Source organism: Seriola lalandi, unplaced genomic scaffold, assembly GCF_002814215.2.
Source record: "Seriola lalandi dorsalis isolate HSWRI2012SDOR001 ecotype SW California unplaced genomic scaffold, Sedor1 jcf7180002054470, whole genome shotgun sequence".
Taxonomy (NCBI): domain Eukaryota; kingdom Metazoa; phylum Chordata; class Actinopteri; order Carangiformes; family Carangidae; genus Seriola; species Seriola lalandi.
Window position 1 is genome coordinate 2,131,157 of NW_019525023.1, and position 23,068 is coordinate 2,154,224.

Here is a 23,068-nt window from a genome sequence, read left to right on the forward strand (position 1 = left end):
TCCCTCTCTTCCTTTTCAAATTACTGTCCTACTTGTTAACTTTCTCGCCTCTCTTCCACACTTCTTTGCCACACTCTCTTTTTTGTCTCTCTTTTTCAGGCATCTTGTGGCTGTTGCCTGATATTTACACTAGGGGTGAACACTCAACCGAAATACTATCGACATTGAAATATGGCAATATCTAAATTTCATATACCAAATGAAACATTATGGTTCTAGATATACCACATCATAAAAATCATATTCTCCAGATGTCACAGCCTGCTATGCCTCTGCCTCACTCTCCACTCTGCCACACCTCCTACTCAGCCTCACTGTCCTCACCTGTTGCCCCCAGCTGCACTCTATCCCCAATACCCACCTGTGTGCAATATCTCTGCTGGTTCATTAATAAAAGTCATTATACTACTCACCTATTTGGTTGTGCTGCAATTGGTCCTACCACACCCCGTTACAGTACAATCTGGCCAAAAATGGACCCAGCGCACAATCCCACACCCCTGGGACGCCTCGAGAGAATTGAGGGCGTTCTCCAGCAGCACCAGGCCATGATGTCCGCTGCTGCCTCGGAAGCTAGACAGGCGGCTGGGGCTAATGGACAGGCGCTAGCAGCGTTAGTAGGGCAAATGCAGCAATTGACGACCTTCCTGATTCAGCCCGCTGCTCCCATGCCCTCGACAGCTCAAATGGCAACAGAACCAGCTCCAGCTTCCCCTTCGCCCAGAGATGTCCCTCATCTTCACCAGGGCAACAGAAGGGGGAGTCCGAGCCAGTGCAGCTGGGCCGCACCTTATCGCCCTCACCCCAGAGGAATGGGAACGTCGTCGCCAGTCTAGCCTGTGCATGTACTGCGGGAAGGCAGGTCACTTTGTCTCCAAGTGCCCAGTAAAAGCCAAGGCTCACCAGTAACAGGGAGGATACTGGTGAGCCCAACAACCGTAAAACCTCCCCACAACCAAAGACCGCTGCTCCAAGCCCGGCACATCCTTCCTGATGGCCCCCACACTCTGGCCACCCTAATAGACTCTGGGGCGGGTGCCTGTATCATTGACGAGGGGCTGGTTCAGCCGCTGGGGCTCGAGCAGGTTCCTCTACCTCACTCGGTTCCTGCCCGGGCCCTCGACGATTCCCTGCCTCTCATCCTGTGTCATCCTTGGTTCCGTCGGCACAACTCCCACATTGACTGGGAGACAGGGACCATACGAGAGTGGGGCACCTCCTGTCACCTGTCCTGCCTGAAGCCAGCTTCCTCGCCGCTTTACACTCCCAGCTCCAGGGCCCCGCCTGACATCTCCGGGGTGCTCCCGGAATACCACGACTTCCGCCAGGTGTTCAGCAAAGCCAAGGCGACGTCTCTGCCTCCGCATCGGCCCTATGACTGCGCCATCCATCTCCTGCCTGGCACATCACCACCCAAGGGTCGTCTGTACTCCCTGTCCGCCCCTGAAAGGAAGGCCATGGAGACCTACATAAATGAATCCCTGGCTTCAGGCATCATCCGCTCCTCTTCATCTCCAGCCGGGGCAGGCTTCTTTTTTTTGTCGAGAAGAAAGATAAGACTCTGAGACCCTGCATCGACTACCGGGGTTTGAACGACATCACCATAAAGAACCGGTAACCTCTGCCTCTTATCTTGCCGGCTTTTGAACTGCTTCAGGGGTCCATCATTTTCACCAAGCTCGACCTTCGCAACGCCTACCATCTTGTCCGCATCAGCGTTTAACACTCCCACGGGGCATTACAAATATCTCGTAATGCCTTTCGGACTCACTAGCGCCCCCTGCCGTCTTCCAAGCCCTGGTGAATGACGTGCTTAGGGACATGCTCAACCGCGTCGTCCTCGTCTACCTCTGTGAAATCTTAATCTTCTCCAAGACCCGGGAGTAACATGTTCATCATGTCCAGTCAGTGCTCCAGCGTCTCCTCGAGAACTCCCTGTTTGTCAAAGGCGAGACGTGTGACTTCCATTCTTCATCGGTCTCCTTCTTGGGGCACAAGGCAGTGTGCAGATGGAACTGGCAAAGGTCTCCGCCCTCACCTCCTGGACTATTCCTGACTCCTGCAAACAACTGGCAACTGGCTTCCTGGGGTTCGCCAATTTCTACCGCCGTTTCATCCGCGACTACAGCTCTGTGGCCGCCCCTGTCACCGCCCTCCTCTCCTCCAAAGTGCCCTTCCAGTGGACTTCTGCTCCAGGTTCACCTGGGCGCCCATCCTCCAGATGCCTGATTCTGAGCGCCAATTCGTGGTGGAGGTGGACGCCTCCGATATAAGGGCGGGAGCCGTTCTGTCTCAGAGATCTGTCACCGACCAGAAGCTCCACCCCTGTCACTGGCCGAGAGAAACTACGACATCGGGAACAGAGAATTGTTGGCGGTAAAGATGGCTCTGGAGGAGTGGCGACATTGGCTGGAGGGCGCCAACGAACCCTTCCTGGTTTGGACCGACCATAAAAACTTGGAATACGTCCAAACAGCCAAGAGACTGAACTCCCGCCAGGCCTGCTGGTCCTTATTCTTCACCCGGTTCAACTTCACCCTCTGCTACAGTCAAGCCTGACACCCTGTCCCGGCAAGTCCAGCAGGGGGAGGATTCTGCTGAGGGGTCTGCCACCATCCTTCCTTCTCCCTGTGTCATCACCACCCAGCAAACTCAAGACGTCCTCCTCCAACGCTTCTGGTGGCCCACCCCGAAGGAGGACACCCCCGATTTTGTCAAGGCCTGCTCTGTCTGCAACCAGCATAAACCCTCCCATCAGGCTCTGGCAGGACTCCTTCAGCCTCTCCCAGTCCAACATCGTCCATGGTCACGCGTCTCCAACAGCAACACAGTCATCCTCACTGTGGTCGACTGGCTCAGCAAAATGTCCCACTTTGTGCCCCTGCCCAAGTTGCCGTCAGCCAAAGAGACTGTCCAGCTGGTCCTGCTCCACATCTTCCGCCTACATCGTCTCCCTGTCGATGTGGTGTCCGAACGGGGGCCCCAGTTCTCCTCGGTTTTTGGAGGGAGTTTTGCAGCCTGATGGCAGCCACTGCCAGTCTTCCTCCGGGTTCTTTCCCCAGTCTAACGGGCATACTGAGCGGAAGAACCAGGAGATGGAGACGGCCGTTCGCTGCATGGTCTCCTGGAATCCGTCCTCCTGGTCGCAGCAGCTCCTACGGGTGGAGTACGCCCACAACTCCCTCACCAGCTCCGGCACGGGCCTCTCGCCCTTCCAGGGTGTCTACGGCTACCAGCCCCCGCTCTTCCCGGCATTGGAGAAGGAGGTTTCCTGTCCGTCTGTCCAAGCCTTCGTCCGCCGCTGTAGCCGAACCTGGGTCCAGGCAAGCACTGCACTCCACCGCTCCGTGAGTCGCTACACTGCCTCAGCCAGCCGGCGACGATCTCCTGCTCCAGTCTACCAGGTCGGCCAGAAAGTGTGGCTCTCCACCGGGGACCTACCCCTCCGGGTGGAATCCAAGAAACTGGCTCCCAGGTTCATTAGCCCATTCCCCAGCCAGAGGGTCATCAGTCCCACGGCGGTGAGACTGAGGCTTCCGCGCGCCATGCGTGTTCATCCCACCTTCCACGTGCCCAAAGTTAAGCCGATCCATGAAAGCCCTCTGCCGCCGCCGGCCCTGCCGCCTCCTCCACCTCCTAGCCTCATCGATAGGGGACCGTTTTTTTTTTGGTTCTGCGCCTGGTCCGTTCCTGTCGTCGTGGAAGGGGGCTCCAGTACCTGGTCGATTGGGAAGGCTATGGTCCGGAGGAAAGGTCCTTAATTCCTGCTCGCCACATCGTCGACCCTTAACTCATCACCGACTTCCACCGTGATCACCCTGACCAACCCTCCAATACCGCCGCACCACCTAGGGCTCCCTGTCCGACGGTCCACGCCTCCTCCCTGCCTGTTCCCACTGAGGTGGATCTCCCTGCGGAGGGGCCATCTGACTACGAAGCATCCCTCCCAGGAGTTTTGACAATATCTGTCAAAAATAATCACAATATCTTGTTCAGCCCTAAACTACACCCAGTGGATGGAGACAACAAATTAATATACACTAAGTTACCATCTTCATTGTTATTCTCTGTGCCTGCCACATATGTTGTGTGAGACCTGAGGAGGCCCCTCTGCAATCTTTAGATAGTAGCAGTTCATACATGTGAATGTTATCAGAGCAATCTGCTCAGTGGAGGGCAAACAGTGGAGCAGACAGGACTGAATGAGAGGGCTGTGACAGTCAAGTCCACCCAGAAGTAATTCACTCATGCCTTGTTAATATGGACCACTCTTACCAGGTGACAGCTTTGCCACTGTTTGTCACAGTGTATATTAAAAAGGATAATCTCAGGATTAAAGAAAAGCAAACATGCCCAGTGAAATCATTCCCTTACTGCATAAACGTTTCTCTTTTCTGAGCATATGTTCAAGAAAAATAAAACAAATTTGGTTGAAAGTATGTAACTTCAGTGGGGAGCTCTCTATGCATAGCATGTCTCCTTAAGAAAAACCATTCACTGCCTTGGTCCTATTATTAACCAATCAGCCTCTTGTTGCTGACCGTGAAATCATTTTGCTTCTCTCTTTAAAACACAGGTTACTTGATGGGAAATGTAATACAGCTGACCCTTTTCATCTTTTACTTAAAAAAGTCCAATGTGAATATAAAGTGAATGCACCTTTTGATTAATTAATTTTCACTTTATGTGGTTTCATCTTTTGTGATTAGATATGGGTTTTTAAACTATGGCTGCACATCCAATTTTGTTTGATGACATGGGACAACAAAGACTGACTTGCTTAAACTTGAAAGTTTCAATACAAAAGTTTTCTTTCCTGCATGTTATTAGTTCACGTGGAAACCAATTGACATTACTTTTTTCCAAGTAGGCCACACCATGAACCTTGAGCTGCACTTTGAGGGATTAAGAATCACTCTTTCAGATAGTTTATAGTAATAGCTGAGGTCTAGACTCCAGAGAAACGTGGTCAGATGGTAAGTCTACAGTGCACAACGGCTAGGGTCAACAGATTAACCCATGCTTGTGTTCCCCACTCCCTACTGGCTGCTCTATTATTGCCCTGTACCTAGCCTGGAATGGAGAGGAGGGAAACTACAGAACAAAGAGCACAGAGGGGGCGTAGAGGAGAGGAGGGAGGCCAGCAGAGAGAGCAGAGCCCTTGGGTAATTAGCCTGGATTGAGGCCAAAAGGTGGAAAGGGGAGGGAGGTAGAAAGGACAAAAACCACTGCTGATTATACCCAGCTTACATAGTCTATTTAATTGTGGGTCTGAAGAAATGTAAGTCTGGAAATGTGGCAAGATTTCTTCGTAACTCAAGGTCTGAACATGCTAAAACTTTACTTGAAACGAAAAGGATTCATATTAAAACCAACTGAGGCACAACAAAAATATGCGAATGTCCTCCAATTAAGACAAAAAAATGCATAAATTGGTCAGGATGACATTGTTTGACTGAACCTCCCAAACCATGAAAAATCACTGTTTAAACTGTTGATCAATTTCCTCTTCTGATTAAACACTGATGGTTAAGGTTTGGTTAAGTTTAGGCACAAAACCTACTTGGTGAGGGACAGATCATGGTTTAGGTTAAAATTACTACTTAGGATTACAGGACCTTCATTGTCACAGATACAATAATAAACACCTGGTTAAGGTTGGAGAATGACTGATGTCAGTAGAAATGCCGTCATCGCAGGGAAAATGAACTCCCTGTTTATCAAGGTATCTTACAAGATTATATCAGGGTGGCTGTCCACCTGCTGAAGCTGTGGAGGCTGGGTGAAATACTGCAAGACAATGACTCTAAAACATCAAAGTACAGCTAAAACAGTACATCTACTTCTTCAAATAAAGAAAATCCTCATTTTGGGGAGCCGCTCACACCAGTCATCCTAAGAATATGTCTGAGCTGAAGCAGTTCTATATGGTCCAAAATTCCTCCTGAACATGGTGCAGCTCTGATCAGCAGCTACTGGAAGAACTTGCTTGAGGTAAGTGCTGTCAAAGGAGGTTTCACCAGTTATTAAGGGTTCACTTGCTCTTTCCATCAGCACTGGGAATGGTTAATGCATGTTCAATGTGTGTGTTCAATGAAGACACAAAAGGTTGCCACTGTACAATTCCTACATCTGCTACAGAGATTAAGTTGTTTTCAGCCATTTGCTGAAATGACCCGTGCTCTCTTTTTTCTTTGCACAACAGTTTCAAACTTTGGAAAGTGAACACTTCCAGAAACGACAGGACAATGAAACAGGCGATCAATAACATTCATTGTTCCCATGTAAAAAGATGACCATATGTAATCAATGTAATAATCCTAAAGTAACTGCTTGGCCCAGGTTGCGTATTCCCATCAGTGCTGCAGACTGAACTTGGAGAAAATGCCAACCATCACAATCATCCAGCAGTGAACATAAGCTGACAACATTCATTGATAACATTTGTTTGTTTTTTGTTTTTTTTGCCTGATGGGAGGGGCAGTCGCGAGGTAGATGTTGATAATGATTGGTGAAGGTGAGGGGTAATGTGCATCAGGAACGCAAACCCACTCAGTTTGGGCATCATGCCTCTAAATTGGTTTGTCAGCTTCAGTGGCCTGACTACAATGCCAATCTACTCCAACAGCCGCTCCTTAACCGGACGACTGGGCACTCACCTGGCCAAGCAATGACCTGCATGTACACACACACACACACACACACACACACACACACACACACACACACACACACACACACACCTGCCAAGAGCACGCAAGTGTTGTGCTGTGATGTACATGTGCATGGTAACAGCACACTGTGGGTTGTACTCTCTATATGCATCCGGTAAAGAAGCTTTGACTTCGCTGCTTCAGGTTCCACTGCCGAGCCTTCCACCTCAGCTCCGCTGTGTGTTGAGTTTGACCAGAGAGACAGACTGAAAATTACACAGAGTGACTCACAGGTCCCACTGAGAGAGAAAATATAATCATATTCTAATTGCTGATAGAGAGCGTTCTCCAGTGATCTGCCAGGACACTGTGATTAGACCCCCAGGGGGTGAAAACTGCTGCGCGCACGTACACACACACACACACACACACACACACACACACGCACACACAAACACAGACGGAGCACAAATAATTTTTCATATTCCTATTTAGTGATGATGTTTGTGTGTGTCATGTGTGTGTTTATTTGTAGGAATTTCCATCTTGAATTCTTATGTAGATGGAAAGCAAGATTATGTGTGTGTGAGAGTGTATGTGGTGCTAACTGGCAGAGTCTGACTGTATGATGTGAGACTCCGGGGGAATTAGCCATGCTCTCACATTACCGACAGTACTGGACTGGAAAATGAGAAACCATGCCATGATTTTGTGTAGAGTGGGGTGCACTCTACACACACACACACACACCTAAATAAATGCCCAAAAGGAAGCATGCATACACAAAGTCACACACAAACAGCTATTATTTTCTTGTGGTTCAAATGTCGTGCGTGTGCAATAGCTTCAATAGCTAGTACTACAATTACAAGATAAAAGTAATCCAAATAATTTGCCTCTTTGAATAATCTCACTTTTACCAAAGCATACAGAAAAACATGGGTACGGATTTCATATTATCTATTGACACACATTTCAATTCTTGTGTCATGAACAATGAAGTGAAGGCTCATTTACTGAGAACAGTTTGCTCATTGAAATTCTCTCCTCCTCTTACAAAGAGCAAAACAGCGAGTGCAGAGGCAGAGAAATAGAGAGGCTGGAAATGGGAGACACTGAGTGTGCTGAGTCGCAAAAGTGGAAATCATACATGTGTCGTTTTTATGTGGGGATTGCCCAAGAGAAAAGGAGACATAAGGCATCTGAGCTGATGAGTTCAATCGGACATGCAACAAGTAGATGACGATGACTTTCTCAGAGCAATGAGCTTTTGAGGACAGCTGAAGCAGGAGTTCTCCAAGTGTAATCGCCATGACTAAGCTAGTGACAACTGTTTTCTCTAGTTTGTGACAACACCATGGGGGCGCTGGAACATTCTAGTAATGTGATATGGCATGCAGCCAGTGTTCAGAGTCTTGAGGCTAAGATTTTGTGTACTTTGATAAATGTACACAAATTAGTGTCACTTTTAAGGATTACGCCTACAGGCAAATCGTGTTGATGATGAGGTTCAAGTTATTGTCATCAAACTACTCTCACTTCCAAATCTGAACGAAAAGCTTCTCACATACGCCGACTTGCTTGTGCACACGCTCGCCTGTGCATTGACACAAACCCTTCAGTGTGTGACAGCTACCAGTGCATATGTATGCGTTTTGTGTGTGTGTGATGCAGAGTGATAATGGCCCTGTGGGTGTCTTGCCATTGGCAGGCAAGCCGCATTTCATGAATACTCAATAAACTAGTTTCATGAAAAGAAGTTTTTCTTCAAAAAAAGGTTCAAGGACAAATATTCTAAGACAATGCATGACAGATGAAAGCGACTTCTTTCTTTTTTTCAACCAGGTACAAAACAGCTTAATATATCTGGTTAGATACATTTCCACTGTTAGTGAGGAGGTCTCATTGCCTCAGCTTTGACTAGCAGCTGCTCCTGCTGTATGTAGAGGAGTTCCTGTTGATCAGGCCACCCTATGTTTCATTTTCAAATACCAATAAGGAGTATCACTGCGTGGATCAGTGCAACATTTTGCAGAACAGGTCAATCTTTCCCAATGAAGACCGTGGTCATAATGGCACACACGGCTCTGATTTTCTAAGTCAAAGTTGAAATAAATTCAGCTTTGCCACTTAAAATACTCTGACTTCGAAAACACACGTCCAGTTAGAATCCAGCATGAACAGTAGGCTGGAGTTAGAACTGTGAGAATGGAAGATAAATTAACCTTCTGAACTTTTTAGAGTTATATAATTTTGATACTACTGGAACTTAAGTGAAAAACCTCATGCATAATAGAACATGTCAGAGAGGATAGGGCTTCAGTTTTCAGTTTAGTAAATGTGTAGTTATCACTTATATGCCATTTACATTCCTGTAGGATGGGTAATGCGTTACATGACGCTCCTCATCTGTGGTGCCACCTCACACAAGCTGAGTAAGTGTGGTGTGAAAGATGTTGTGGGAAGTCGCCCCCCCCCCTCCCCCTGTGTTCCCAGCCTGCAAGCCCTCTGCCTGTTAAACCAGTGGGAGTTGCCTGTTCTGTAACTAGGACATGATCTTACACCTGCTTCCCACCAGCCAACGGTGGCCTCCAGACCAAACTGGAGGTACCGCCACCTGCAACTGAAGGTGGATATCTGCAATGATTTCTTTTTTGAGTTTTATGTTTTTGGCCACAAAGATGCAACTTGCAAAAGTATTGATCCCCAATGTTCAGGTCTCATGGAAAATAATCAAACTCAGAGCTATTGATTGCTGGATTTGATCTGTCAACTCACACTTTTTTATTTTCAAGAGAGCATTGAGCTGGGTTAGTGTAGTCTTATCCCCTCACCTTGTGTGTGCAAGTATGTGTGTGACCATATATGTGAGATTTTTTGTCTGAGTATCTAAAAGTAGACTACAATACTTGGGATTTACCCTCCTATCTGATTTTTTTTTTTTTTGGCAGTATGCTAGACGATACAAAATCTGTTTCTGTACACTCTGTACACAACAACAGCTGGCTGGAAGACAGCAGCGGAGGAAATTGGGTTTGACATCTGGAAATGTGCTTGTTCAGAAGCAGATAGCTAAGGATAACATTTCTCAAAGCCAGCAGCATCCTCTTTATCCAACAGAAAAAAAAACAGAAATAAAGGAGAACCTCAAAAGATAAAGCTGAGAGTGTGCTTTTACAATATTTAATCTTAATTTATAGTATGAAGTGTTAAGTGCATGAAACTGTGGCGCACTGACTGACTGAGGAAACCATGGTTGGTTTGGATTAAACTGAATAAATGAAAAGAGGATATAAGAGATCAAATGCGAAAATACTACTGTATAGCCTACTTCTAAGACCTATATAGTAGTCAGTGAGGTCTGGACTTGATTGTGAACCCAACTACTAGCATTTGGATTGTGTTGTGATCAGTGTCCCGCAGTCTATCTGCCTTCTCTGAGAGATTACATAGCAACGAGCTGCCGAGAGCCTCGGAGCGTCTAATTGAAAACCCAGAGAAATCCCAGCGACGTGGCAGTCACAATAAGAGTTCCCCATAGAATAACAGGTATTAACCTTGTCCATATTACAGCATGCCCGCTGAAACGAGTTAGGTACTAGCAGCGTGGAATCAAAGCATCAGGGTGTAGCAGTACTGAAGGATAGAGATACGTCTGGAAAAGCAGACGAGGGGAAATAATCGCCTTTACTACTTATCGGTCTATCCAGGCGGGAAATGGCGAGGCCGTACCTGTCTGACCTGTATGCTGGGAGGAGGCTAGAAGATGAAGCCGGTTGTCCCCGTCTGCATCTCTGACCCACCGCACTGGACAGGATTGCCTGTCTCACTCCTTTGGCAGGGGCAGACAGGGTGTTGCCCTGCTGCTCCAGACAAAGGCCATGAAGTCAGTTGGTGCCTGTGGCTACAGTGAGTCTGTCGGGGCATTTTGTGGATTCATTCTGCAGCCTCTGAAAAACTTCAAAACAGTGTAGGATTTTTTTTTAGTAAATAGAAAAATTAAGTTGTCCTCTTTTATCAATTTAGACAATTATTCTGCTCGAGTTGTTGCAAATTAAAAACCAATGCAGTCGATTATTTGCTGCAGTTTCCCCAATACTGAGACGTTGCAATGAAAGAGGAAGAATCATCTAAAAGGAAAGAAAAGGACAGAGATGGAAAAGGGCTTAAGATGGGATTAGTTGTGCTTGTGTGTGACAAAAGAGATAGAAACAAGCACACACAGATAAACAAGAGGGTGACATGAAAGGCTCGTAGGACGTCCTTTTATTCAGTGAGAAGCTAGGCTGAGTTTTCTTCTGCTTGTTCTTACACTATTACTACAGCACAGTGGAGAGGCTACACAAACTTTACACAAGGGCTTAACTCTTATCCTGATGGACAGCAATACTCTTGGACAAGACTTGTTGGCCTCTATCTCTCTGTAATAGGAATCGCAGATAACCAGGCTCCTTTAACACAGGTAAAGGTGAGCAAGTAAAAGGTGAACTCTCGATTTTTCTTTCTGTTTTAATCTCCTTTTTCCCTTTTACCTGTTTCCATCTTTGTGTGAAATGGGGGTAATCCGTGTATGTATGTATGTATGTATGTATGTATGTATGTATGTATGCATGCAGACATCCTCATGTGAGCGTGTATTGTGTGGACACTGTGCCAGAGTGAATCCATCTGGGCTTCGGAGTGTCAGTCCCTCAGGTCGTTAGTGTCAGTGAGACTGACCAAGACCAAGTCTGTGCTCCTGCCTTGGTGGACCTCGGGGGTGGGTCTGAGTGGATAATGGCTGACGTTTTAAGATTGTTTGTTACTGGAGCTGTTGGCCATAAGCTAAGGTGCAATGCACTGTGCATATAAATACAAGCGCGTCACAGAAGCCCATTGCTGAAATTTTTTTTTTTTTCAGAGAAACCACTAAGGGTTTATCCACTATTTGGTTGTTGTCCTAAAACATTTAAGAATTGGGGTCGAGATAGAGATCATGCTGGTGTAAGACTAGAACTGTTATATGAAAAGGTCATTTAATATTCTCAACAGCCACTGGAGTCATAGCAACCAGTAAAGCAATACTGAGCAAGCAGATATTTGATTCCCTCAACATATTGTTGCTACTCAAAACAAATACCCGAACACCTGGCAGATTCTTCTGCTATCCTCCTGCATTTCTTAATGGGCCAATTACCAGCATGAGCCTGGAACAAATTTATTTTTTCAAACAGGACTTTAGTGCACATTTTAAGCAACTGTAAAAAGCATTACTTGATATAATATTACCAGTGGCCAAATTAGGCTGACTCATAAAAAGTAATGATGATCATGGGAAGGTCCCAGTTTTGTTACACAGAACACACACATTTTTTAAATGAGAGTTTCAGATCTGGGGAAGTGCATTTCATCACATATCAAATATTTGGCTGAAAATGAGTGGTTCCAGAGAGAGCTAGGTAACAAATTATTGCCAGGGTACCTCCATAACTTTTATCTGATCAGTGATGATTTGCCAGTGCCTCTGCACAGCTTTCCCAAATAAAAAGGCTTGCAGAAATCACAAATGCATTAATTAACAAAAATCTCTCAGACCCATGATTTCATTTCAGCCCAGCATGCCTCTCAGCAGTGTAAGGCTGGTAACATGATTTCTGGTGGATTAAAGATGAAGAAACTATTATCTATTTTATCCAGTTACTATTATATCTTTTATCTTATTTTCTTAAATGTTTTTGCAAACACACACCACATGTATAATGCTGCTTTTAAGCTTTAGGCTTTGATAATTAAACTGTAAATCACAATTGAGTTGTGCAGGGGTCTACATCATTAAACATTAAACGCACATGTGGATGGTGGATGTCACTGTTTCACATAAAAAAAGGAAATATAAGTAGCAATTACAGCAGCATCTACAAGGATGAGTATTAGGTCATAAATCAATATCCCCTCAATGTATGTTTTTTTTTTTTTTTATATTTTTTCATATTTATATTGTTGGAGCATCTTGGATCTGAAAATGCAAATTTAGTAGCAAAAATCCTACAGAAAGCTCTGATCAGCAGTGGGCTAAGATAAGAGTTTACAATGAGACCAGTAGGTCAGAGGTCCAATAAAGGATACATCAAACCCTGTGGACCAGGGATTTACCTTGAGAACCGCCCCCTGAATCTCCTCCATCATAACAAACAATAACAACTGCAACATTGGAGGCAGAGCTCTGCTGTGATGTTATCTCTTGTACACATCAAATCCCAGATCTGCCCTCTCATTGGAGGAGGGAGAGGAAATCCTCATCTTGAATCCCACAATCATTAGCATAAATCACAGCTGCAATTAAAACCTCGTTTATCTTAATTACTGAACTAATGAGACGAGTCCCGAAGGAGTGAGCCGTGCTCTCTGAGGACACTCGGGGCGAGGAGCAGGAAGGCAAGAGAGGCGTTGTGCAGAGTCACACTTAAGTCTGCCAACAAGAATGCCCTCACACTAATCTGACTGCAGCAGAACACATGAGCTTGGATAGACAGAGATGTATGTGCAAGTACACATGTACAAGCACACACACGAACAAAAAAACTAAACTAAACAAAAAAAAAAAAAAACACACACATACACACACTCATACATACACACAAACTCATACATACACACACACTCATACACACACACACACACACTCACACACACACACACTCACACACACACACACACACACACACACACACAGAAAATGCATCATCTGACAACCTTACCCTCCCACCTTTGTCTCCTGGCACCGCATCACCCTTCAACTTCCATTATCTATCAAACTCATAATGATTTTATCAAGCCTACAGGCTCCATCTCCATAAGGGCTTAGTGCGGTGCTATAACTCTTGATTTTGCAACGACTGGGAATACATTGCACCACCTAATTAATGTCTTTTTAATGCTCTTCTCCTCTAGAGCTTAACTCAGCCCTTCAACTTTGCAACAAACACAACACACACAACAATACAGCATGTGGCAGCAGACGGTAAGTAAGACTGAGTAGGTGTGTGCGCTGAATGGGAGCAGAGTGTTTATGGTGAGCTCCATGAAGAAATGGGCCAGCCTGTGGACTCTGTGTCCTGAGCGTACGGCAATCAAGTGCACACATGCATTAAAGCGTACACACTCACAAATAATACATGACTGCACACATGCTCACACGCATGTACACACACATGGGGTCAATTCCTTAGTTCACCGGTGAGGTCAGGCAGTGACTCAGCAGATGGCAGAACAATGAATATCTTTATCACCCAAAATTCCCATGGTGCGCCGGGCTTATCAAGCAGTGCCAGCCCTTATCAGCCAGCTGGCAATACTGGATGCACCAATGTCCTTCCATCCTGGCCATTCAGGGCTCGACATGGGGCATGCAGAGTTTAAAGGATACAGTCCACACATGGCTGTAATCCTCCCAGCGGGTGTTTCTTTTCACCACATAGATCAATGTTTCAGTCCTGAAGGATCTTCGAGGGATTTTGCGTCCTTCAGGATCGAAACGTTGATTGTGGTGAAAATAAACACCCTACGGGGGTATTAAAGCAGCATTACGGCGGTGCATGGGCCGCAGAGTCAAAAGTGTTTGTGTGTTTTATCTTAATAGGAATATGGAGTTTACCAGGAGAGGTAAGAAAAATCCACACTGTGGAGAAGCTGCAGAAACTCTCATGATCATTTGTTCTTGTTGACAACAACAAACAGAAGACATCTGGATCAAATAAGATCCAAATAATAAGACAAATAAACAAATCCGCTATCTGCAACATTCCTAGCAATGATAAAGACACATTCAGTGGCTTGGATGCACCCAAAAAAAACTCTGTAAGCACCAAGTTTCAAGTACTAATTTGAATGAAGGAGTTTTTCTAATCATTGGAGTTATTTGATCGTCAAGTAAATGTCAAGAAGGATGTGTGGCTGCCATGAAGATAAAATATTAGCGCCGCAAAATAAAAGAGGGAAAATAGAAGGACTCACTTTGCATCCATTTCATGCTCTGACCTTTGTGTGCACAATTATAACACAAAAAAACAGATGGTGCCACACTCTGTGGATGCTCCAGCAGGAGTAATTGTCACTGTCATGTCATGAGCTGTGTTCATTGAGTTACTCTGACTAAGATAACCTGGTTACAGTGTAAACATGACAGCTGCATTAATCTGAGCATTGACAGAATCCAGTTAAAATCACACAACACAACACAAATGTATGTGAACTGAACTGTTTTCTCCCTTTGTAGCTTCATGCATTTCAGTTTAGCCACATTCATCTATTCATGTACGTTCAACACAACTTTGAGTTTCACAGGTTTGCAAATTAGGTCATTCTTTGCAGCAGTGTCCACAGTCAGTGGCAATGGGGTGTACAGGAAGTTCTACTTCCCAGACCTGGAGGGAAGTTAATGAGGAATGCTCTCCTGGTAACACATGCGTCGTCAAGTAAACACACCAAACCTTGAACAAGTAACAGTACTCAAAGGTCAAGAGAATAACAGTGTGGTTGCGTGTAAACAAAGTACAGCACAGACAGACAAATATGGACGAAAACAAACCACTGACACTGAATGTTTTCTCCACTTGCGGTTACTCTCCAAAATATAATTTTTGTCATTAAAAGTTTTGGTTAAATTGATTTCTTTATCCTGCAAACTTACCAAAGGGATTTGGAGTCATTCCGTATTTTCATGCCATTACATCGATGAGGTGATAAAGCAAGATAGTCTAATAGTTAGAATTCTAGATCTGGATCAACACCAAAATCTAACTTAGAGCTCCTTGTCTGTCCATCAATTTTCATGGAAATCTTTTCATTGGTTTTTAAGATATCCTCCTGGCAGACAAAGTAACTGGCAGGCATAAACATGGCATCCTTGGCAGAGGTAAGAAAACCCAGTTCAGGAGTATTAAAGCAGGATCACTGCTACAGCCTTATCAGCACCATGCAAACTGTAGCTTCCTCTCCTCTTCTTTAAAGTGAAACTCTCAGATCTAATAATACCAACACATGTTATGGATTTTAGGAGGACGCACAATATGCCGGTCATTACCGCTGATGATTTGTCACAGCGCACTTTACCCAAACTGCTTGTGTGACATATGTAATAAAACAATTGAAAAAGCACAAGTAGGCAACAAGAGAAAATCATGAGATCACCCTCTTCTGCCAAGGATAAAATGTGTCACTCTGACAAATTATAATCCTCTTTTTGACGGCACAAGCCAACTTGTGAATGATAACCCTAAATGAAGGCTGACTTCCACACATGCACACCAAACAGTGATTAATAACTGCTTACAGGCAAGCCTATTCTCCAATTCTGAGGCGCTGCTCTCTGCTGGTATTGACTGTTGTGCTTGATGAGACTTGTCTATTATTGCTGTGGGATTATGATAAGAAGTGATCGATTCCCCTTTCTGTGCTGTGGATGTCAGATTGATTATATGACTCAGACCTGAGATGATGGTGTAGCCGATGCCTCTCGGTCGGCCAAGATCCTGGTCAATGGCTGTTATCTTCCGCACTTCATATCCCTGCAGAGACACACACACACACACACACAAAACATACTGTATAAGCTACATGCTGTCTTCACAGATGCATTTTTAGCTTTTTCTGGCCTGTTACCAATGACAAGAAAAACCTTGTAACAAAGTAAAACGGATAGCGATGAATAAAATAAATGAAATAATCAGTTTCCGATTTTATGGTTCTTGGCTTCTTCTATACATGCAAAGAATTATATTAGTGGCCTTAATCATATTGTTAAAAAATGCATTTTGGATTTCAGTTAATTAATGAAATCTTTAACTGAAGAATCAACTTGGAGGCACATCATTTCTCCTTTATACACACAGTATCCAGAGAAGACCAAGAATGAGCATTTTTCTCCCACAGAGGAGCCTCATCAAATTTTTAAACATAAGCGCACTGTATTTCTAATACCCACTGTATTTCTACATTGGAAAGGACAAAAAAAAAAACAAAACGTAAAAAAAAGATGTTTTTTTATCATTTCATTGGGGTTCATTTCTCCTTTCATTGTTTCAAAACTCTCCAGCTGTGCCAATGAGTCTACAACTCGACAAAACCACAGTTGACAGTTGAAAAAAAAAGAAGAAAAATCAGAAAAAGAAAGAGAGAGAGAAAGCTATTTGAAAAGTCTTTGATCCGCTGAGCTTTCTCAGCCTTAGTGCCTCAATCAGACACGGTGGTGATACTTAAAAACCCCTGTGCTGCAGTGAGAGATGGAGAGACCCTCCCTACTTCCTATCCCTCACCCCCGTTAGCTCTCTCGCTCACACCCAAGCAAGGCGCCTCCCATTGATCCTGCAAATTGTGTCTGAGGCGTGTTTATGCTCCATTTCTGCCAAAGCATCTCCTGTCATTGACCAATTACAGCAGAATCAATTACAAGCCTTTTAGCGAGACTGATTCACACCAATCACCGGCTGAGAGGGAAACATGCACACGCAAAAGATTTAGGGACAGACTAAGAGAGAAATGAGGGACAGAGAAAGCGAATGAGTAGAAGAAGTGATGCTGAAGTAATATGAGCAATATTCTCGAAGCTGTCCACACAAGTAGAATATGTTCAATCAACCGTCAAAAATACAATCCCCCTTCTCACACACACACACACACACACACACACACACACACACAGGCACATCTCCCAAACCCGCGTCTCCCCCTCTTCATCCTTTCATTTCTAGCTATACAGTGCATTACCCCCCAACCCATTCCACTTCTCTCTCTTTCCCCTCATTGATTTGACAGCCAAATTGTGTTTGTCCTAGAAGGGGCTTAAACGTCAGTCCAAGCAGCATGGATTCACAGCTATAACAGCTAAAAACCCTGCCCTGTGATTTCATCTGAAAAAAAAAAAAAAAATCTTCTACTCCATTGTCAAAGTTTTCTTTGGATGACGGGTTGATCGGCTGGAGAAAAAGAGAAAGACAGACACAGACAAACAAACAGGAACTGAGAGAGACAGAGGAAGAAATAAAGGGGTTCTGTATGTGTGCGAGTGTGTGTGTACTCACACCTTTGAGAAATGACCTATGACAGGGATCCAAGTTTGATATCCCTTTACGTGTAAATGTCATGGGCCTTGAGAACAGTTGACACTCGTTCTGTCACTGTACGCCCTCGGCTTATCACCGCCAAACACTGGCTAATGGAAATGACACATGCCTGTTAGAATACAACACGAGGGCAATGGAAATGTGTATGTACAAGCGCAGTGGCACTGCTGGCCTATATTTCTGTATTTCACTTTAAGCACTGTAGTTAGTCTGTATCTGTTGCAGGGTCAAAGGGGCTTAGTAACAGATTTTGGTTACATGCCTGCCATGACCTTCTCCTACATGTAATAGGATTATACACTGCCCCCTACGGTTAAAGGCAAGAGCTACAACACTTCAAGGCAGTATTACCGAGACTTAACGCTGCTCAGCTTCCGCGAGAATTCTGGAATCCACTCACCAATATCAACTCTGTGATCCAGCATAATGGCGCTCTTTTCAACTGTCGCCTCTCGAGTCTTCAGCTAACTTTGCACATTGCTTTTCCCTCTCTCCTGTTGCCTTTTTTCATTTGACACCAACACTTTTTTTCTCTCGCTACGCCGTCACACCTCCCCCTACCCTATCTCCTCTTCCCCCTATTGTGACCTTCCTGGTGACAGCTGATGAATCAGAGAGTTGGGGAGACACCGGGCGTCGACTCCGTCATGCCCCGTTAATATGCATGCAAATGTAGCACTTGACATTTCTACTACAGCGTGTGCAGTCCAGGGGACAAGGGATGCGTGTTTGAGTTTGAGGGGCTGAGACTTTCGATGAGGCAGAATAAAAACCGATACGGAGAGAGACCGCAAATAAGGATGGACACTAGTATAGTCCTGCGTGTAATTCCCTCTCTAGGAGTAGGAATTACACACAGAGGCATACTCCCATTAGCCACCTGGAAACCCAGCTTACAGGACAGAGGAGTGAATGTTCTGTACAGGGAAACAAACACACACTGTATTTGACACCCATTTCAAACCAGCTTGAAATAAAGACAAAGGTAAGGTCATGTTGAAACCCCACTGTACTTCATATGATACACAGACTTCATACTTTGCGCACATGCGGCAGTATGAGCACGTGAGGCAGCACGATGAGATAAATCCTGTAGCCCCAGTGACCTTTGCTAGAGACCTCGCATCCCTGTAGCAGGGGTGTAAATCTCCCACAGTAATTACAGTCTCAAACACCTGCAGTGCTGTATGGAGGGGGCCTGGGGCCGAGTTTGGGTGTGTGGGTTCCTGGGAGGGGAGGGGTCTGAGGAGGGAGGAAGAGAGGTGAGACATCCTGCCCTCATAATAACTCAGGCCTTTTTTTTTAACCATATTTCTCTCGCACCTGCCCCAAACTTCTCCTGAATAATAAAAGAGGGGTATGAACACAGGACAGGAGGAGCTGGAGATGAGCAATGAGGGGAGAGATAAGGGGAGTGTTGGCAGGAGAGAAGGATGGGTTACAGAGAAACGGACAGATTACGGGGATTCACATAAAAGCTGCATGAAGAGGACACCATGGCAGTGTGTGAAAGTATTACTGACCAGGGGAACGTCCTCTTCTATGTTGGTACTGTAGGGCAGATTGGTGAAGATGGGGTCCATGTCCTGGACATCAGTGATGGTGATAGCTAAGTTGGCAAGCCGGGACAGAGGTCTCACTTTGTCTTGATCCTGACAGAAACATATACGAAAGTACAGTATTTGCATGTGCATTCGTTCGACTGACCACGTTGGATCTGTGCTAGCGTAGGCAGACGATTCTGTGCTATGCGTGCGCTGACCGTGGCGTTGACAGTAAGCTGATAGGCTGAGGTCGTTTCGTAGTCCAGGGGTCGGATGACGGTGACAGTGCCTCGGGCCCCATCGATTGCGAAGAAAGGGGACGGCGGCTGGAAGGAGAAGAGAACGCTGCCTCCAGTGCCCTGGTCCGGATCTGTGGCGTTCACCATAAACACTGATCTTCCCACTGGTGTGTTCTGAAAGACATATTCAAGAAGACGGGCACAAACACACAAGGGTTGGCATTGAAAACAAGCCAACAGCAAGGTAGACATGATCCAACTAAATAATGTGATTTACACTGTGGTAGAATTTTTTTTCCTAATTGCAGTCAGATACTGTATGTGCAGGATGAATACTAATATGTTAGAGTGAAGACTGAACTTATGACCTCTATGATGGTTTACACAGAAGCATTAACTACAGAGGCACAGAGGACAATTTAATATTAGTCATAATTTTTGGAACGCAGTGTCCTGGTTGTGACTGTTTATATTCATCCTGTAGCTTCTCCCCCAAATCATGACTGCAAATAACAATGTATTCTTAGTTAATCTGGATAAATATTAGCAATGATTAAGATGACTGCTTCCATCACTCATGGCTGTTTACTGGCCAAATAGTTGACACAGCCTTTTTTCAGTGGTTCCAAGATGGCAAATGGTAGAGCACACGTGGTATGTTCTAACTATTTAATATCCTGCATACCAAATGGAAAGAAAAAAGAGGAAAAGGTAAAACATGTGAATCCAACTGCTTCTAGGTGCTCACAGCAACAAGTTCTACACTTCTTCCTTAAAGGAAAAGTTTCCTACAAAACAGAAATTCGGTCACACCTTGAGCTTTTTACAGTTTCAGGCTGAGCTGAGTTTCAGAGCAGCAGCATCGGATAATGAGTTAAATGTCGAAACCACATATCAGCTGTTATAACGAAACCATGCTGCATGATTTGCTGGAAAATAAGGTGGACATATTATGTTTGTTTTGCAGCTGTAAAAAAAAAAACATTAACAACTTCTGTTCAAAAGTCTGAAAGAAGACTAATTAAATCATTGTGCTATCTCGCTGTGTATTGGTAACTAGTATTGTAACTTCACTCACACATCAGTTCGAATAGGGGTTGAAAAGATGATGACTAAATTTCTATTTTGAGCTTAACTTTTCACTTCCTGTGCATGGAAATGGTTTCTGAAGAGTGGCAATACTCAGCTGGTAGCAGAGTTTAATTTGGGTGCACAGGACAAATTTATGGCATCTCAGTTAGGCAGAATGAAATCTTGTCTGCTCTTGTCTGCTGCAGCCTTACTTTGTGAGTTCCTCTGATAAAACAGATTCTACTCTCACAATAGTGCAACTTCAATGACATAGAAATATCCTACTGTCAGAAAATATTTGTAACACCTTGTTGTCTGTAAATCCAAGCATTGCCTATCAGCGTTGCCCCCCAGAATTGCCTTGGGTATCTCAAAGCTAAGCGTTAAGGAATATCAACCGCGCAGAAAGGTTGTACAATTCCATATCAGAGTGGTGTTTGTCTCGGTCATGGTCAGCATCGAAAAGCTGGCAACAGGAAAAAAGAGAAGGCCATATAAAGAGTCCCCAGGTGTTGCTTGTCTGCATGTTTGAGGAACATCCTCATTAATTGGAATTTTATCTCAAAACAGCCACACACACACAATTAATAAGAAATAAGAATGCCCAGAGATAGAAGGAAAAAAAAAGGTTGTGGGAAATATCCAGGTATGTTTCTGGAAAGAAACACTTCCAAAAGGCCACTTTTCTCTCTCTCTCTCTGTTTGCCACTCTCACACTCACCTATGCACACACACACACACACACACACACACACACAGTCTAGAGTGTGTGGTCTTGTTTACTGCAGGGGGAGAGTGTGACCACATGGGAAGGTCATCATGTTGAACTAAGCTAGGCTCTGAGCCAAAGCTAAAGTGACACAGTAAGCGAGCAGTTGACCCCACAGTCTGTCTGCACTGGTGTCAAGGGAGTGTGGAGGTGTATTTGCGTGTGTGTGTGCATGTGTGTGTGTGTGTACATACTAGATGTGCTATTGTCTTGTCTAGTTGAGTCAGAGTCTGGAAAAGTGCTTGGGTTTGAGCATGTTTATGTTTGTTTGGACAGTATGATCATGTGGGATGAGACTGAGACCCCGTTTACACCTTGTATTAAAATGTGATCTGTATTGTTATTATTATTTAAACTTATTTGGATGAGGAAAAACTCATGTTAGAGCAAAGTGTACATGCGTTGTGATCAGAATATGATCAGATGTACATGACCGCTTCTGGAAGTAGGCTGGCCAGCAGTGTGTTCGGATGTAAGGTAGATGTAAATGCGATACGTACAAGGTGCCAGCATCCGTCCCTGCACAATGTCATCATTCCCACTTTGACCTATAACCTGAGCACTCTCTGAGCACTCTTTGCATCAGAAATGAGCTCAATAAAGGAAAAGTTAAAAAAAGAAGGAACAGTTACAGTGACCGTTAGCAATGGAAGACTAACGACTCTGGAGCCATCAGGGACCAAGATGCTTATTGGCTTTTTGTGTTGACAGCGCTGTTCAATCATAACTCGACAGTTCCAACAGAAGTAGGTCCATTTACGAAGACATTTCATAAGCAAATGGTAGAACAAGGTTGGCGGCGGACCTGGCTGTGATGCCAATGGAAAATAAAAAAATGTAAAAGGCGACTTATCATAAAGCAAAAGATAACATAAGCGGACAGTCTAGGACAACTTGCCCATTTTTCAAATAAGTCACGTAGAGGTTTTGCTCTGGAGGAGATCTGATCTCCATAAGGATAACGAGAATGCATTAAAAAACCAGGTGTAAACACAAAGGCAAGATCATATTGTTTATTATCTGGATAACATGCAGGTGGAATTTTAATGCCAGGTGTAAACGGGGTGTGAGTCTGTTGACATATATGTGGACGTATTTGTAATTTGTTTATTAATGTGTTTGTGTGTGTGTGTGTGACAAAGGCCTGTTGACCCACCGTCTAACTCTCAATAACAGCAGGCCATCAGCCAGTAAGATGAGGCTAACTGTCTCTGTCTATACAACTTTACATTACAGCTGCCACAGTCGGCCATTACAGCCTCCCTCAACGTCCCCGCTTCTGATGTTCTTCTCCCACGATTTCCCTCCCTTAACTGTCTCCCACTGGTCTCTACGCATGCATGAGCAGTGCTGGAAACTGGTCTGTCAAACCAGATTAAGCCAGATTGCCACATGGGAATTGTAGGACAGAAAGAGGAGAGAGAGCCATGCGGTGTAGCTGCAGGGGCAGACGAAGAGGGCAACAGATGCCAGGGGGAGCAACAGATATTACAGGATTCATGATCTCAACTTTGGAGTTGGAACTCCCACTGTGTTGTCGGATGCAGACAGGGTCACAGGTCATTTCTGAGACTGATGTATAGAAAGATTTAAAAATTATAATTAAAATAGACAGGTTTTAAATAATTGCTACAGTTCACTTAGATCTTACTGGGTAAATCTCAAAACTTTAACACCCATTCTCAAGTCATGT